A 19,635-nucleotide genomic window follows, 5' to 3' on the forward strand; every position below is an offset into this window, starting at 1 on the left:
TATATAATTTGAGTGGAAGATCACATAACGTACTGCTGCACATGGTGGATAAGGTGGTGTTTTATTAAAAGGGATATTAGTTGCATGTTGTTCTTGAAACTGGCTAATAATTAAGTGTTTTGAAAAATCTATGGCAATGTGTCAAAATGTTTCCATAATTTTTCAAAATTTCCTTGAACATTTCTTTATTATTTAAACATCAACTATCAGTGCTATGAATTCAAATAATAACAAATAGAATAATAGCCTAGTAAAATGAAGTCCTGATTCAGCCTCTAGTTTATACTCTAATGTAAACGTTTTAAGAATGAGAATACTTAAGGTTTCCATAGTGCTTTCATAACTTCAGAGCAATTTGCAAACTCACAAACTCACAATATCATAGTAAGCCAGAAAAGTAAATATTTCCATTTTACAGAAAAAGAAACTGAGGCTCAACAGTTAACTGACTTGCACAAGGTTAGAAGGAGGTATTGATGGTACTAAGATTGAAATTCCAGAGTTCCTTGCTAATAGTCTTGTGCTCAGACCACTAGATAATTGACATCTACGTTGTGTTATAGCATGAGAATCCAATACTGAAACTAGCTAATAATAAAAATTGACATTTTTTTAATGAAAGTGGTATGGATCAATGTCTTCTTACTGTCTGCAGGTAAGTAAAAAGCTAAATGTAAATGAATAAAGCACACATTATGAAAAATGAATTAGAGATTTAAAATTTTATTTTTAATGCTATAAAGTGTCAGTAATAGTAGAGTGAAGGACATACTTGCCTTTTAAATGAAATATAAATTTACCACAATTCTTGTTTTTGTGTCTCAGACTTAGTTTAGGCAGAGAAGTTTGTATGTGTGTGAGGAGGGAGATCTCATTGAATCTGATGTTGACATTTTCCTTTATAACTCAACATTTTCCGTGAGCTCTTTGTGTCTAATATTTTCTAGATAGCTAGTGACTTCAGGCAGGGACAGTGTCCTTCCTTTGATTGTGAGTGCCTAGCGTATTGGTGACACTTAGCAATAAATCATAATAATCAATAATAGTGAAATTCTTTACTTCCCCTCTTCCCAGATACTCACCTCTCCTTTTATATGAACTCCCTACTGGAGAGGGGGATGCAATAAAGTATATGGTGCTCATAATCCATTGACTTCTTCATAACCAATTCCCCCTCTAAAAGAAACAGCAATTAAAAAAAAAATGAAACATTAACTTAACCTGATCTATTTCCACAGGCATAACTCATTCTGTGATTATAAACAAAGTTTTCTGAAGGAACTTGTGTAACTGTTTTTTCTTTTCAGGAAGGGAATGTTCTAGAAAATATGTGCAGTAATTTGTCCAAAAATATCAACTTTTCTTTGGTCTACATATGTATGATTTTGATTACTCAAATTGTTTTATCTGGTTCCCATTAATTATGAATTGTTGAGTAATTTTTGTTACACCTGGCACAGTGGATGCTGACAGCATGATATTTGTCACTGCATTGAAACTTGGGTATTTGTAGGACACTGTAACTTCACTGTGCAATATGTGCTTGAAGTTCATATATGACACGCTACATTTAAGATGCATTTAACAATAGAAAAATATTTGTGTAAGCCAGAGTGTTGTGCAACCTTTGTCCTTTTGCCAAAAAATAAGTTAACTGTTATGTTTTATAACGTATGAAGTGTGATAATAAGAAACTTGTGTTTCCATCTCCCTTTTTATTTTTACTGGAATATTTGATTCCTGCAAGATTTCAAGCAGATATGTGTAGTTTAGTAGCTAGATCATTTGGTTTTATTTTTGTATAGTTCTTTTGCAATATTTCTGTATTATATATTTTTGGTTTGATCTTAAATTCAGTGCTTTTTAAGAACCTTTCATTGCTCATGTTTTACTGTCCTGATCTGAAAGTTAAAATGTTATATTTATTTTAGCAGGTTATATTGATTTTATTCATAATGCATATTTAGCAGGTTTAATTTTTGGTACTTAGTTTAAAACACTGTTATAATCTAACCAAATATTGTCCCTTTTATGAACAGTGATGAGAGAAACCTGATGGAATATGCTGGTGGGCATGAAAGGGAAGAAGTGCAATCTCAGTAGCATTGTCCTTCTCCCTCCCTTGCACTCCACAGTTGCTACTCAGCCAGAGCTGTGGAGGCTTTTAGCTCCATGAGAGGTTTGACATCAGAGAGGAATAGAGTGGGAGTGTTGTTAGGGACCACCCTATTGCCACAGCAGCATCCTCTCCTGGCCTCAGTCTCCTTGTCAGAATTCCAAGTGGGAGTTAATAGAGTTTCACTCTCTGTCCTTTCTGTGAGCGCTATTTGTAGGATGGAGGACTCTGCCAGTATCTCCAATGAGAAAAGGGCAATAAAGGAGTGGGAGTCACCCTTCAAAGGACTGCCTTTTTTCTTTTTCTCCAGATGCTGAGTATCAGTATAACTGGACAGACAGCTAGATGAATGGCCTAGTTTATGGGTATGTATTTAAGAATAGTCTGAGTCCCTGGAGCAAGGAATAGGCTTTCCTTTTTAATGGATGTACATATAAGTCTGAAGAAATAAATATTTTTTGAATCCTGCTAATCTATTGACCTCAGTGATACCTTGTGAAGGTGAATTCTCCAGGTTAATTGGACACTGGGTAAAAAGAAAAATGTTTCCTTTTAGCAGTTTGTTCTGCTCCCCCTCCCATTCCCTTTTTTTTAATTGGATGTCCCGATACTCTTGTATTAGGGGAGAGAGAGAGAAAACCAGACAAGCCAATTTACCTTCTCTGTGCCCGTCATGTTTTCGTTCATGGATTCTAAAGCCAGAAGTATCCACTGTGATCATTTAGTCTGATCTTCGGTATGACACAGGCAATAGAACTTCTGTTTGAACTAGAGCATATAGCTTTACTGTGTTCCTTCTTGGTAGACCTCTAACTAATACAGACCCAGTCTTTTCTCTCGTACATTGGTGTGTGTGGGAGGGGGGTGATGACGACCAGAACCGAACACAAGTTTGAGGGCATCGTTGGCTTATATAATAACCTAAAAAATACTGAAAACATTGTTATCCCATTCCATGTAAAAATTACACCCAGTTCTTCATCCTGATGGCTACAGCTCATTTAGAATCCAGCAACATGTCTGAGTAGTTCAAATTGTTCCTTCCAGTGTGCCTTACATTGCATTAGTCAATACTGAATTCACCCACCATGATACAGTCCAATAACCCTGCTTTGTTGAGTCTCTCTGAAATTTCTCCAGTCTTGAGTAATTTACATAATTTTGTGCCATATGCAGATTTTGTTGCAGTTCATCCCCTTTTCCAAATCATTAATAAATATATCAAACATGGATCATTGGGCACTCATTATTAACCTTTTACCATGTTGAAAATTGATCATGTATGCCTATTCTTTGCTTTCTGTCCCTTAGCTAGTTTCCAGTGCATGAGTGAACTTTGCCTCTCACCCCATTATTAGTTACTTTTCTTCGTAGTCTTAGGGACTTAATAGTCAAAGGGTTAGAGATTTTATCTGACTTTTTGAAAATCCATATGGATCATTTCAGCCAAATCTCCTGTGTCTACTATTTATGTATTTTATTTATTTTTAACATGTCCAGAAAAATAGATGAGGCACAATTTTCCTTTACAAGTCACACTGATTTTTCATGATCATATTATGCTCATATAGGTATTGTATAATTCTCTTTAATTTATCTGGTGCTGAAAGAAGACTTATTGGGCTACAATTCCAAGGTTGTTACTGTCTTCTTTTTTTAAATAACAGGGACCTATTTTATCCTCCATCCTTCCAGTTTAGGATCTGATGTTAAGCCCAAGGAATCCAACAGTTCTTAAAGTTCTTGAGGGTATTTAGGATTAAAATAAAATTTGGGCTCCAGATTGAAATCTTTCAAGTGGAATCTTCTGTATCCAAAGATTGACCAATCTAGCTGCCATGCAAGACAGAACACTTATTGTCACGCACATTCCCTTCAAATCTCAGTCCCTCCTTGGTTATCTTTTTCCCTTATATGTGCCTGTCCACAGCCATTTTGTGACACATCATTGGAAGAGGACACCTTTGCCCATGCCCCTTTTGATAGACCTTCAGAACCTCCTCAGTCTTTGCCACCTCTCTTTAGTGGTGTAGGGTTTTTCACTCTCTTAGGGCAGACTGTAGTAAATTGCCTGTACAACAAACTTTATTAAAAAATAGGGAGAGAGAAGAACATGAATGGTTTGCATAACAATATATATGCACTCATAAAATAAGTGAAAACACAAACTAGAAATCAAAGAAGCAGATGGAGGGGAAAGAAGATAGCAATGAATTTAAATTAGAATGTATAAAGTATAGAAAATTGAGAAGCTAAAGATATCAAGAAAAATCAATGGCTGGGAAGGCGAAGGCCAATAAAGAGGAGTTTAAGAGTATTAGAAACAAAAAATATCTTAGCAATGGTTTAGGCCTGTTACTAGACACAGATGGTTAAAAAAAAAAAAAAAAAAAAAAAAAATTCAGAAAAGGCAGAAATGTACAATTAGTCTTTCTGTTTTATATTTGGAAAGAAGCAGAACGATGTGCTTGTATCACATAGAAATGATCAAGTACTTTCTAATCCATTAGTAATTGAAGATGATAAACATAATCTACTGGGGATAATCATTTTAAAATCAGCAGGTCTCGGTAATCTGCACCCAGTAATCTTAAAAGAGCTGGCTGAGGATCTTTTGTCTCCTGATATTAATTTTTAATACACCTTGGAATATCAAGGAAATTTCAGAAGACTGGAGTGCTAATATTAAGTCAGTATTTAAAGAAGGGCAAGTGAGCTGACCTGGGTAACTAAAGGCCAGTTAGCGTGAAATCGTTCCCAGGCAAAATTATGAAAAACCTGATACAGGATTTTATAAATAAAGAAGTAGAGGATAGGAATATTATTAGTGCCAGTCAACAGTTTTCTGAAAAATAGGTCTTGTACAAACCTGATTTTAGTCTTTTTGGCAAGATTACAAGTTTGATTGATAAAGGTAACTGTTTACATATACTATAATTTCATTTTTGTAAGGCATTTGCCTTAGTGCTACATGAGATTCTGATTTTAAAAATTAACACTATACAGTATCACAGCACACATTAAATGGATTAAAAATTGGTTAACTGACCATTTTAAAAAAAAATAGTTCTCAATAGGGGGAATCATCATCAAATGGGTACTGTTGTGGGGTGTGCTTGTCCTGTAGAGCCCCCCTCCCCCCTCTCCCCCGTTGTCATAGTGGGGTGCTGTAGGCACCCCTTACCTCTGTTTCCCTTCTCAGAACTCCCTTTAAGAACTCCACACCATCCAGAAGGGTGTAAAACAAAATTCTTCTGCTGTGGTTCTTATTTATTAAATCCTAAAATAACCTTGAAATAAAGTCCTTCCCCTTTGGGTTCAGGGGTCACACAGCTCTCTTCCTTGGAGCCTGTAGTCTCTGGGAGGAGTTCTCTCTCAGCACCTCCCTGCAACTGAGCCCTGATGGCCTTTTTCAGGCCTAGGTGCACATTGTTCAATTCAAGGAGGAGTAGAGAGGACATTTTACCTCTGTATTTGGCATTGGTGCAACCACTGCTAGAATAGATGTGTCCAGATTTGGTATCCACAATTCAAAAAGGATGTTGATAAATGGGAGCGTGTTCAGAGAAGAGCCATGAGAATGAACAATGGATTAGAAAACTTGCCTTATAGTTCATTATAGACTCAAGTAGCTCAATCTGTTTAGTTTAACAAAGAGAAGGTTGGAGGGTGAGTTGATTACAGTTGGTAAATACCTACACTGGGAACAAGTATTTAATAATGGGCCCTTCAGTCTATCAGACAAGATGTAATATTATACAGTGGCTGGAAATTCAAGCTAGACAAATTCAAACTGGAAATAAGATGTAAATTTTTAATGGTGAGGGTAATTAACCATCGGAACACTTTACCAGGGGTCGTGGTGATTCTCAATTACTGACCATTTTAAAATAAAGATTGGCTGTTTTTTCCTAAAAGATAAGCATTAGGAATTATTTTGGGGATGTTCTATGGTCTATAGTTCCAGAGGGGTAGCTGTGTTAGTCTGTATACAGCAAAAATGAGAGACTAAAGACTAACAAATTTAATTTCTGCAGGCAGAAAGTGGGTTACAGCCTTTAAAGTGCTGCAGGACTCTCGTTGTTTTTTCTTTGGTCTATGTTATACAGGAGGTCAGACTAGATGATCACAGTGGTTCCTTCTGGGCTTGGAATCTATGAACTGCCTAGATGGGCTCCTTAAATTAACTCATCATGGGTAGCCTGAGCCTGTACACCCCTTAAAGGGCCAGCAACCCAGACAGGGATGTTTCTAGTGGGGTTCTGCAAGGATCAGAAGTAGGCATTAATGATCTGGAAGTAAATATAAAATCACTGCTGATTAAATTTGTGGATAACACAAAGATTGGCAGAGTGGTAAATAATGATGAGGACAGGGCATCTGGGTGTGAACTATCTATATAGATTGATCTGGGTCACATGGTAAGGTGAGCTCATTCAAGCAAAATGCATTTTAATACAACCAAATACAAAGTTACCCATCTAGGAACAAGGCATTCAGGCCATACCCACAGAATGGAGGATTGTATCCTGGGAAGCAGGGAATCTTGAAAGAAGTTAGGGGATATAGTGCACATTAACGCAACATGAGCTCCCACAGTTATACTGTGGCAAAAAGGAATAATGTGGATGTATAAAAATGGGAATAGTGAGTAAGAGTAGGGAGATGATTTTTACCTCTGTATGTCAGTGATGAGACACTGCAGGACTACTGGGTACTATTTGAGTGTCTACATTTTAAAAAAGATGTTGAAAAACTGGAGAAGGTGCAGAAAAGAGCCACAAGAAGTATTCAATGGCTGCAGAAAGTGCCTTACAGTTAGAGAGTTTATTGTGTTTAATTTATCAAAAAGAAGATTGAGAGGTGAATGGACTGTACAATGTCACACCTGCTTCTGTCTCCCAAGCACAGAATTGCTTCTTTAGTTCCTCAGTAACGGCCTAAACCTTCTTCCATTGAAGTCAGTGGCAAACTTCCCATTGACTTCAGGGGGAGCAGGATTGGGTCATAAGAGAGGTAAATAACAAGTTAGTCTGAATTCCTTTGCCAAGTGATGTATTATGGTACACAATTCAATCCACTGACCCCTTGAGTTAATAATTTAGATTCAATTGTGTTGAAAGCCTGATTATGAAGTTGGGAAGTATTTTCATAATGACAGGAAAGAAAGAAGTCACCACAATATTAAATAAGGGCCTCCTATGAGAAAACAAAATTCTTCAGTATAGAATTACTGGAAATCCAAGAGGGACTATGGAATCAAAAGAGGGAAATTTATTAACAATACATGAACTGCTAGAACTATCCTTATGTCAGTGTCTGACCTTCGAAATAATGAGAGAATGTTATCAGCATCATGGAAGGATAGGCGGAAAGCGTGTAAGGGTCATGAGGTTTTTATTTTTCTGATGAGATTATGACCCATGAACATAAGCCAACAGGCACGTGGTGCCATCATTAGAGAGAACACTTTCTGAAAGGAAACCTGAACTTAGCCGGTGTAAGAGTTCTTTGAATGAATCATGTAGCTTGAGAAGCAAAAGGCCAATGAAAACCTGCGAAAGAAGCAAAGCAAGCTCAGTACTGAAAGAAAACATGAACGCAAGTTTTGATCCTACTTCTGAGGTTTTCACTTCAAACAAGGGCTTGTAGTCATGATATATAGTCTAATTCAGTTATGCTGATCATCACTTATAGTAGTCAGTTTTAATGGTAACTTTTAGGAAACATAGATTGCATTGACAGGTCTGGTTTTGATTGACAGTTACAAAGCTTCTGTTGCACTCCTAGAACACATCTATCTCTGCCCTATTTTCTGCCTTTTGAACAGTGTTTCTGCCAGCAGTCGGCCTGTCTCAGATAGTCTGGAGAATAAAGAAAATGCTTAAAGCATGCCAAAGAGTTCTGAATAAGCACTTCCCTAAAAAGAAGCATCTTCTCTTATACTCTTATTCCTTTTTGCCACAGTATAACTGTGGGAGCTCATGTTGCGTTAATGTGCACTATATCCCCTAACTTCTTTCGAGATTCCCTGCTTCCCAGGATACAATCCTCCATTCATGTGGACTGTGCTGTGTAGATCTGTGTGTTGGGTGCTGGAGCCACTGGTACGGCAAAAATAAATTAATAGATTTTCTTGGCTTACGTAGACTTGTTATGTTTAATTTATATTAAAATGAGAAGTGATAGACTCCTAACCAAGGACATAGCTGATTGATAAGAAAGAGACTTGCGCATCGGTGCTGAGATACCACAGTGAAAAGTAAGGTCTGAAAATATAGGATGAACAGATAAGGAGAGCGTAGTTTCACACTGGTTTTATGTCACTGGAATATTAAAAAAACAAATTGAGGAAATGAACAGCAGAGAAAAGAAAGCATTAAAAGAAAAGGAAAAAACAGAAAACAGTAAGGAATAGTTTAACACAAACCCAGTGACAACAGGCACAAAATTGTTACACTGATCAAAGCAGAAATAATATTTAACAAACAGTTCAAGAGGGGGGCTTGTGTAAAATAGCAAATAAAATTATGATTGAAAAATCCTTTACAAAACATAGTGTAAAGTTGAGACTAAGGAAAGGAGCATTTATATAATCCTTCACTCCATCATGCCTGATAAATTCAACATATTTTCTTTAAATCATTACTGTTTGGCTGCTATATACCCATCCCTTTCCCATTATCAGCAGGAGACTGAATGAGGAAAAAGAGGGAGGTTACAGACACTAACGCAATTTGGCCCTGATTCAACAAAGCACTTAAGTATTTGCTTAAGTCTGTGCTTAAGTACTTTGCTGAACTGAAGCCTTTCTGTATTATGTCTGTTACGTTTCAGCAATACCCATTTTCAAGTCTGTGTAAATGACAAATCTTTGAGAATCCTTGAAAGTAGATGCAGGTGGACTGAGCCTGCAATTACACCAAAACTTAGAGCACCTGGAGACCAAATATCAGTTGCAGTTGCTGCAAAATCTCCTTTGCAAAAATGACAAAGGTATCAGGAGTATATTCTCCCACAGAATTTAGTTTGTTTATTTTGCCCGTAAGCAGCAGTATAGCTTTGTTGGGAGGAACAGACATTCAACCACGTTGTGAGACCTAATGCATATGCTAACATTATGCAGTCCTTGCATCCATCTGGAAATAGCAAGAACTAATGTAGATGATTTATTAAATCTGCCCAAATATGATGAAAATGTTAAGATCCTTGAAGCAGCTAGGGAGTAAAAGCTCCTGTAAAGGTTTGTGGAGGGATTTGGACAAAAATTATGGTAGATGAGGGAAAACAACCTTCATACAAAAATCAAAGGCAAACATAAAACTACCTTCTTTAGGGAAAAGGCAGAAAGCAAGGACAAGCCATAGCGAGCTCACAGCCAGTAAAAACTTCTAAGAGAGCACCTGCTGACTAAAATGGATAAACACATGAGAGCACTCAAAGCTAAATTAGAATTCCACCGGAACTACGAAACCTTTATAAGTGAAAGGCAAAGAGCAATGTGATATGGATGAGATATCAGTGCATTCAACAGACTTCTAGAGCCAGACTTGATGTTTTCAGTGACACTAGACTGCAGATCCTTCAACCTTAAAGACCTCAATCTTACTCCCTTCAACTAAAAAAACATGTCTAGGAGTTTGGTGTATTTTCTCATATTTCACAATCAGCACTCATGTGGGGCTGGTTATGTAAGCGTCAGTGAATACAGATTCTCTCTGGGTGAATATGCATAGTCCACACTCAGCCAAATTACCACATTCTCTATATAACTCCCTCCATGAAAAGACTCTGTCCCTTACAAAGGAGTAAAAAAATTGCAGTTAGATGACAGAAGAAGGTGAGGTCAGTGACCATCTTCAAATATATTAAATAATTTCAGAAGACTTCAAATGTGGTAAGAGATGTACAGAGCTGTCTAAAAGAGAAACTAATAAATACTGATGTACGTTACTGAGGTAATATGCCTAAGGATGGAGTCAGAGAGCCAAATCTGTCCCTAGTGCTTTCATTAGCGAGAGGTGTGGCTCCCACTCCCGAGGATTAAGAATAACACCCGGAGCTGAAACGTCTGTCCTCAAAACCTGAGTCACATGACCATTGTCAATCAGGAAATTAAGCCTATCAAGAGCAGTTCCCACCTGTTCGCTGAGGAGGTGTGAGAACACAGCATAGCAGGTCATTGGTGTCCAGAGTGCTATCAGATTCTAGCTCTGGGGGAAGGGTGGGAGAGAAGTCTTCATTCAGATATATAATGCAAGTATTAGTCACTAAACGTAGCACAGACAAGAGTTCACATAATATGTAACAGATAAACTGTGGCCAACTGTATTTAACTGCCTGTTACTTCAGTCTGACTTCTTCTAAAATAGGACAGCAGGATGTTTGCTTTAAAATTCCCAAAGAATTTAAACCTATGCTGTTGCCTAAAGATTTTCACTTTCTGCCGGGGCAAGCTATCGCTCAGAGAGCTGTAAAAACACAGATCTCCTTTCTATTTGAGGGCTGCATTAAAATGCTAATTTGGGGCTTGTTCTCAGTAAGTGGTGCTTGGCCAGTGCAGAGAGAACAACTGAGTAGCTACATTCACATGTTTCTGGAGGCAGGAATACACAGATTTTGGCCTGGTAAAACCCAGTTTTGTCATCCCAGCTCCCAAACTTCCTGCCTTAAGTGGCTTCTGCAGGGTTGGAGTTTCCTTCAGAGTCTGGATTCTCCACCTTTTCCTCCTCTCCCATGGTGAAGGGACTGCAGGGTCATAGAATGGCCAAAGTATTCTCCACAGGGTGGCTCTAAAATCCAGCAAGAGAAATTTTTTCCCTCTAAAGCTGCACTAAGTTTCCCCAGCATGCAGTCAGGTTACTCAGACTGGGCACTAGTCAGTAGGTTTGTTCCTCGTGCTATCCATATAGCTGACTGGAATTCAGTGGCTGTTGAGTCGCAGGAGTACTTAATGTATCCTTAAGTTCAAACGGTTCTCTGTAGGGAACCTACTGTGCATAGATGTCAAACTATCTAAATCTGTTCTTGCCTGTAACTGGGTAGGTGTCTAGAAGCAGTGGAACATAAAGGTCAAGTGACCACCATGTAATAAAATTCAGAATAGTTTGGAAATGCAAACAATTAAACTAGGAGTGTGTAGAACTCCTAAATCTTCATATTAAGAAGGGTTTACCTGCTTGAACTGTCCCTTTGTTGTACAGCTGCTGGGTCTTGGCTGACACGATCTTAAACTTCTAATGTAAATCCCAGTGTACACCCAAACGTAAAGTAAAGGGTTGGGGTAATCCTTGGGGTTGTTCAGCCTACTTGGCTGAAGTTCCTTCCTCATTCTGCATTCTAAAGAGGACTTTTTAAAATTAATCTTGACTCACAATGATTTGTTTTAGTCCTCCTCAGTAATATTTCAATCCATGTTTCTATTACACATCACCCAAACACAATTGCTCTGATTATGTTGTCCACATGGAAGCTGCAGTTCATCATGTCATCAACTCTTGAGGTAAACAATTTAGTCTTGGCTGTGTTTAGTGCCAGAACAAAAGAAATTTAGGTAGAAAAGCAATAAGAGGATGAAGATGGCAAAATAATTGTAAAAGAGTGGGCAAAAAAGATATATATATATATATTTTTTTAAAGTAAAATAAATAGAGACTTTTCATGTTAAATCCATTCTTCTTGCAGTACTCCCTGACAGAAGCAGATCAAGAACTACAACTATGAATATGTCTTATCACCTAGCTCCATCCCACCTCTGTTGACAGCCAAGGGCACAATAATGTGGAATTGAGGTTAAAAGGATATGGGTTGTCTTTTTTATTAAATTTTAAAATGTTCAGTGACTAGTTCCTGGATATTTCTCTATGCCTATAGTTGAAGACAGTAACTGCTTTCTAATCTACACTGCCAAACGTCTCTTCTTGAATGATTTTTAAATGGGGAAATAGATATTCAACCTGAACCCAATCCTGCCACGGTAGTGAACACCTTCCCATATTGTTGAGTGTCTTTGAATCCCAGTGAGTACTACTCAGGATCTTGCATGATCAGATCTCAAGTTATGAAAACATATAACTAACAAATCTTAAAAACTAAATGAAACTGGTATCTGACAGAATGCTAATAAAAGACAAAGCTTGATGTACTAGGTTAAAGTTGATGCTAAATGCCAGGGATAAATGTGTAAAACAGATTAACAGAAACCTACCGTTGTATCCATTAGAAGATAACTAGCATGGGAATACAAGGTTTTGTTTAACCATGATAACCTTTTTAAGAGTTAATGTGCAAGGTCAAGAAGAGCAATCTGTTCAGTTTAATTAATCTACATCATCAGGCTGCCTTTGGTAAGAAGCCCTGGAAAAAACAGAAAGAGAGAGGCTTCTTTAAAAGGACTTTCATGGGAATTTGTCTTAGACTTGTAGACTTTAAAGTCAGAAAGGACCATCATGATCATCTAGTCTGACCTCCTGCATGTTGCAGGCCACAGAACCTCACCCATCCCCTGACCTCTGGCTGAGTTACTGAAGTCTTCAAATCATGGTTTAAAGACTTCAAGTTACAGAGAATCCACCTAAACCTGCAAGTGACCTGTGCCGCAGAGGAATGTGAAAAACCCCCATTGTCTCTGCCAATCTGACCCAGGGAAAAATTCCTTCCCAACCTAAAATATGGCGATCAGTTAGATCCCGAGCACTTGGACAAGACTCACCAGCCAGACACCTGGGAAAGAATTCTCTGCAGTAACTCAGAGCCCTCCCCATCTCTTCACCCTGTTCACTGTAAATTACAACCTGTATCACATCCTGTAATCATGTCTGTGGTTCACTTCTTTGTTGTGTGTAGAAGCAGTGTAATAAGCAAGATTTTGTGTGTGTGTGATTACACACAATGTGGAAACATAAGAACATCTGATTTCTTTTCAAATGTATGCAGTCAGAATTCAAATAAATCTTAAAAAAAATATTTTTCTGGAATGTTACAAGACTCTGAAGTAGGCAGGAGTAAAAACAGAAACTGAAAACCAAAATCCGTGATCACTCATCAGAAATCCAAAGTAAAACATGACTGATGGGGACATGAATAACTAAAAATAAAAAAGGGGCTAGAATGGCAAATGACAGAATAACAGGATTTATTAAGGCCTGTAGACTTTTTTACAGATTTGTTCATTAAAATCTTATTTTTGACCTCCAAATATTAGGATCCATATTTTAATAACTAAATCAGAGAGTTCCACAAAAAATGAAGGTATTCTAAACACAGAGCACAAGCTGAATAAATTTGACAAACAATTAGAACTTTATGGCCAAGATTTTCAAAAGAGCACAGCACCCACGCTTGCAGTCAGATTTAATAAAGAGCTTATTATCCTTGATAAATCGATTTAAAGAGACGGGGAAAGACAATAAAGACAAAGTTCTCCCAGGCACTGAAATATTGCATGGCCCTCCCACTACACCCAGTGAAAGTAGCTCAAGAAGGAAGGAGTGTGCAAGGAGACTGTTCATTTTAATGTTTCCTGGAGCACAGCCTCTGAATGTGTGGTTCGTGTGGCCAGTGAATCCTCAGGCCAGAGCCTATGCCTAGAAGTCACAGATGAAACCATGATTGCGTCTGCAGCCCTGAGTCAGCACCAAAAAGGTTGCACTGGTGCTTCATACACTGCCATTGAGTTCCACTCACACAGCCCTTTACTTAAACTGTGCACAGGGACCTGGACAGGATCTTCTAGCCAATAGGGTTCCTCATGCTGGGCATAATACTGTAAATAATTCTCCTCAAGGAGTGTTAGGATGTTGCACTAATAATACTGTATGACAAGAATCTAAGAAAAATATATTAAGGTTGTCCATGTCTGCTTATTACTGAACGTACTTTGTTCATTAGGAAGAAAACAGTCATCTCACAGTGAAGTATTCAAGATTGAATTATATGAAGTGTCAGGACACATTCAATTGTATTAATCTCTGTATTATTGAAGAAACACTTCCTCAGATTTAAAGAGTTTTCTGTGAATGTTTCTGAGGTTATGCCATGGAGACCAGCATATTCTCACTTATCAGTAGGAAGCAAGAGAAACTCAAGAACAAACTGATTCTTCATAAAAATCAGTGGGAAAAGCTCTGGACTTTGAATGTTGCATTTAGGCAAATTTTAATATATATATTACTGAAAATTTTTCAGTTGAATGTAATTTTGTTTTAAATTAACTTGTATTTCTTTCCTTTATTGCTGCCTGATTTCCAGGAATTGCAGATGACCTTCACCTCCTCTTACAGATTTTAAGGCCACAGGGATAATTAGGACTGTGTAGTCTGTACTTCTGCGTAATACAGACTGTAGAATTTCACCCAATAAATCCTGCATGCATCTATGGTATTAACATGATCCCCATAGTAGCTGAATACCTCACAATTTTCACATAACCCCTGTGAGGTAGGGGAGTACCATTATCCCCATTAACACATGTTGAGCTGAGGCACAAAGACACTAAGGCCTGGATGCACAAAAGTACTCAGGCACCTAGAGAATCACAGGAACACACTGCAATTCACAAAGCCTTGGTTAGGCACACAAGCTCCTACATAATGAATGGGGAGAAAGCAATTGCAGTTCACAAAAGCTGGCATGCTAGACTTCCCCACCCCTCTCTCTGAGGTGGGTGCCTAAGTCCAGGCTGCAGGGAGGCACCTCTCTCTGTTAGCAATTCTCAGCCAGAATCCTTCTTTGGAGTTAGGCGCCCATGTTGCTTTTCGGAGGATAAGGACCATCTCCCTCGTATCTTTTAGCCCAGTGGTGAGAGTACTCACCTTTGATGTGGGAGTCATTTGGGGGAGGTGAGTGAAGAGAGAGAGAGCCACAAGTATAAGAATGACTCTATAGTCTGGTGGTTAGAGCATGCACACAGGATGCGGGAAACCCAGGATTTACTCCCCCTGCTTCAATGACTTGCATTGTGTCTCCACAGTGGAACAGGTTCAACAAGATAGACGGAGGGAGACCCACGTCAGAATATCCCATGGTTCGGTAGTTACGGCACTCATCTAAGAGGTGGCTGATCCAAGTTCAAATCCATTCTCCCTCAGGTGGAGGAGCATCTTGAAGTGGGGATCTTCCACATCCCAGCTGAGTTCTGTAACCACTGGGCTAAAAGTTATGAGGGAGGACATCCTCCTCTTCTCCCCATTGTGGCTCTTTGGTGAATACTTGCTTGAGGGGCCTCCTCTGGTAGGTGGTCTCTGAGCACACCTACTAGATCAGGCCCCGCATGTGATGTAGATGGCCGAATGCCTAGCTTCCCTTGTTTTTTTAATTGGTCTAGGGATTAGGTGGGAGATAGGTGTCCCAGGTGCCTAGAGGGAAATAGCAGTATGCATGCTTGGAAGCAGAAACAAAGGCATAAGGGAACTTTTTACTGCAAAAAACTTAGCTGCCAAGTTTGTTTAAATGCCTACAGTGTTTAACAGGAGTTTTGTGAATTGCAGTGGAGCCTAAATGTAGGGTTGTGACTCTAGGCCTGAAAGATTCGTTTAAAGTCACTCGGGAAGTCTGTTACAACAGGAAATTGAACCCAATTTCTCAAGACTTAGATTAACACCTTAAACTTTGTACCATACTTCCTTCCGAGAATGAATGGGTGCCAATATACAACCTTGTTTTATGCCAGTTCGGATGGTAAAGGGCTCCATTTTCCTAGCAGCTATGAAAACGTTATCCAAGACCATCTGCCACAGGGCATTGGTATCCAGTACTGGACTGACAGCAATCTCTTCAACCTCTCTCGTCTCCGTGCCAGAATTAAAGTAACATCGGCAGCAATAACCAAACTCCAATATGCAGATGATTGTGCTGTAGATGCACACTCAAAGAAGGATCTACAAACAACACTGAACTGCTTCTCTGATGCTTACAAAAGTCAAGAGCTAACCCGGAACATCGACAAAACAAAAGTTTTCCGTCAGCCTGCTCCTGGTCAATCATCAGACCCAGCAAGGAAGATTTAAATTGATAGCGAGGAACTGGAAAATGCAGAACACTTTGCCTGTTTTGGCAGTCATCTCTCACAGAGGACAAACATAGATGTTGAGTTCAGCACAGAATCCATTGTGCCAGACTTGCCTTCAGAAGACTGCTTTGCTGGGTGTTCAACAGCCATGACATCAGAAAACACACTATACTTTTAGTTTATAAAGCAGTGGTAATCCCAACCCTCCTCTATGGCTGTGAGACTTGGATGACCTACAAAAACACCTGAAAAACCAGCACCAGCACTTTCTCCAGAAGATCCTCAGCATAAAATGGGAGGATTGCCTCACTAACGTCAGTGTCCTCACAAAAGCCAACATCTTCAGTGTTGAGGCCCTGATTATCCAGCACCAGCTTAGGTGGAATGGGCACTGCGTACATATATCTGATACACGCCTACCAAAACAATTGTTGTATGCCCAACTCACAAAAGAAAAAAGGAAATGGGGAGGCCAAAAGAAACACTTCAGACCCCCTCAAGACAAACATAAAGAGATAAGACATCGACACCTCATACTGGGAGATAGTAGCCCAAGACAGGGCTAACTGGCGAAGAAGACTTGCCTCGCCCTGGTCGTAGAAAACTCCAGAAAAGGAAGGTTAGAAAACTGTCATGCAGCAATCGTGGCCTAACCCTGCTTTCCAACACCACCTGCAACTTCTGCCTGAGGCTTAATGATTGGACTCCTCAATCACCAACCTCAACTTCCTCAATCATCATCCTCAACCACAAGAGATTGCCACCGACGACGACGACTTCCATCAAATCATATAACCTGTGATTGAACTGGATGGCTATCTTTCTAAAAGATATACATCTTGATGTTTTGGATTCTGACCTCTTCTATACTTATTTCTTTAGCCCAGGATTCTCTGAGGGTAAGCGGGATGTCATACTAATGTCGGGCCTGAGAGAATGAACAGAGTAGGCAAAAACTAGTGCTGAGTGTGGGTGGAGTGTTGAAGTTAGGCTTCCAGGGGGAGTTTGGTCTGGGAGAGCTGTTAGGTCTACTAGACTGCAGAAATGGGAGAGGAAACACATCAAAAGAATACTGTTTCTTGGGAAGGGGTGCAAGTTGATTATCTTTTGTTGAAATTTCTGAGACAAAGTAGGTGAAGTAATATCTTTTATTGGACCAACTTCTGATGGTGAGAGTGACAAGCTTTTGAGCCACACAGAGCTCTTCCTCGGATCTGAGAAAAGTACACCAAGTGTCACAGCTAAATGGGTTACCTAAGAAAGTGGTGGTATCTCCATCCTTTGAAGTTTTTAAGGCCCAGCTTAACAAAGTCCTGGCTGGGATGTTTTAGTTGGGGTTGGTCCTGCTTTGAGCGGGGGTTGGACTAGATGACCTTTTGAGATCCCTTCCAACCCTAATCTTCTAGGATTCTATGAAATGCAAGGTGGAGCAGATTGTTTAGCATAAGTAGTTAGCACATATTCTAAGGGACAGTTCAAGGTATAGCCAGTTAACACCTCTGCAGTCATAGGACAAAAGAGGGGATTAGTGGGCTACAGATTGTTGTAATAAGCCATAAATCCAGTGTTTCTTCTCAGTCCATGATTTTTAGTGTCTAGCAGAGTTTTGAATTTCAGCTCCCAGGCTTGTCGTTTGAAAGTGTTGTGCAGTTTACTTTAGGGGGTGGGGACTGCGAGGTCAGATGTAGAGTGAGCGCTTTGTTAAAAGTGTGTGGTGTTTTTGTCTTTCATCATTTTCATTATCATTTTATCATTTTGCTGTGTGAGGTCATTTGAGAGCACAGTGATTGTCTGATTTAATCCACATAGTTACTATGGGGGCATTTAGTGCATTGGATGCGGTACACCACATGTGATAGGTATGTGTAGGATTCATGGATCTTGAAAGGTGTGTTGAGTGGAATGTTGATCATTGTAACAGTGGAGATATGTCTGCAGGTTTTGCATCAGGCAGGGTCTGGTGCAGTTTCCCTTTTTAGTCATAAAATAAGAAAATACAAGTTAAATTAAAAGAGAAATGGATTTTCCTTCAAAATAATTTAAAATAGATGTTGACCCTTACCACAAAGATGGTGATATAAGTCCTATGCTTTTCCCTTTGATTTCAATCTATTATTACTTAATTTTTAGCACCCAGTGGTTTGCTAAGTGCTTCACTGTGAGTTTTTTCAGTCAGGATTCTGATTTGTACTGTCTTATGAAAACAGAATGTCAACGCACAATGCATTTCTCTCTATGCCAACTTCTCTTAATGTCTTCCTGGTAGCAGGAAAATAGCAGCCTCTGTTGAGTAAGTGCCTTTTTTTTTTTTTTTTTTCATTAAGTGTTCTCTTACTCTGTTTTGTTTTGTTTTGTTTCAAATGACAATTCCTATTGTTTGGACACAAGTCTAGTTAACGCTGACATTTTGAAAAACACTAGCATTTTTCCTGAATGTGGAAAACAGCCTGAAATATTCTTTTAAGTGGAAATCCAGAAACCGCAAATGTATTTAATGAACATGTTAACTTTGGAATCATGTGTGAAAGTTCAATTAATGTTAATGAAAATATGCTTCTAATAACACTCCTAGCATTTCTAGTTACTGGAAAATTTCTAAGCACACTCCATTTCATTTCTGCTTCTGCAATGAAGCATCACCCTTTGTAAAAGTGGAATGCACTGAATCCTAATTGTTCTTGAAAGCAATTAGCATGAATGTCTCCTCCTCTAATAGAATTTAAATAGCCATCCCTTGATTAGTGAAAGTATATATTTTCCTGAAAAAGAAAGCACAAAATCAAGGTTTTGATAAATATTAGAAGTTAAATAGTGAATTTTTAAATTGGAACTTAGAGAACTCAAACCTTTTAGTAGGTTATTCTAGCTTTCCGAGCTTGGGGAGCAAAAAGATTTTGCTCCGAATTCACTATATTAATTGCATTAAAACACTTTGAAGATCCTGACCATGATTTTAATTCAAACAGTGAATTAGATGTACTGTTCTAGTCTGTGCTTTTCCATTTGACCTAATTGAAGGTTTGAGTAATCTGTAAACTTGTTTAGGGAATAAGCTTACATTTTCCCTTCTCATGCGTGCAATGCTTGCAGTCCTAGGAAAGTCAATGGAGGGTGGAAAAAGCATCTTCAGGAGTTCTGTAGTGCACCTTCTCCTTTTTCTCTTTCAGGTGCTGGCACTGTTTAGGATATAAACTTTGTCTTAAGCCCCAGTACATGCTCATTTTCTTTCTCCCTTTAACAAACTACTTGAAAAACAGAAAGTAGGACAAAGTTCTGGTTTTTACATTCTTTAATTCTCAGTGCACATTTCTGGCACATGCGTGCTCTCGCTCTCTTTCATCTTGAGCATCTCACAGATTTCACTGTTCATGACTTGTTTTGCTCCTTTGACTGGAGAATAAAACTCCACATCAGTTAATTTAAAAAAATTCTTAATGTACTAATCTCATTCTTCTGTAAGATTTCAGTTCATGTTTTCTCATAAGCTTGCGAAACATTATGGCTGAAAGAA

The 19,635-nt window shown here is 38.7% G+C and overlaps 1 protein-coding gene across 7 annotated transcripts in view; it reads left to right on the forward strand.

Moving 5' to 3' along the window:
• Window positions 1-19,635, forward strand: part of LDAH (lipid droplet associated hydrolase) — a 165,164-nt gene that overhangs the window by 68,301 nt on the left and 77,228 nt on the right. The gene's annotated exons all lie outside the window — the stretch shown is intronic.

This window comes from Emydura macquarii, unplaced genomic scaffold (genome assembly GCF_026122565.2).
Source record: "Emydura macquarii macquarii isolate MOO-44397 ecotype Brisbane River unplaced genomic scaffold, CSIRO-AGI_Emac_v2 contig_1027, whole genome shotgun sequence".
Classification (NCBI taxonomy): Eukaryota; Metazoa; Chordata; order Testudines; family Chelidae; genus Emydura; species Emydura macquarii.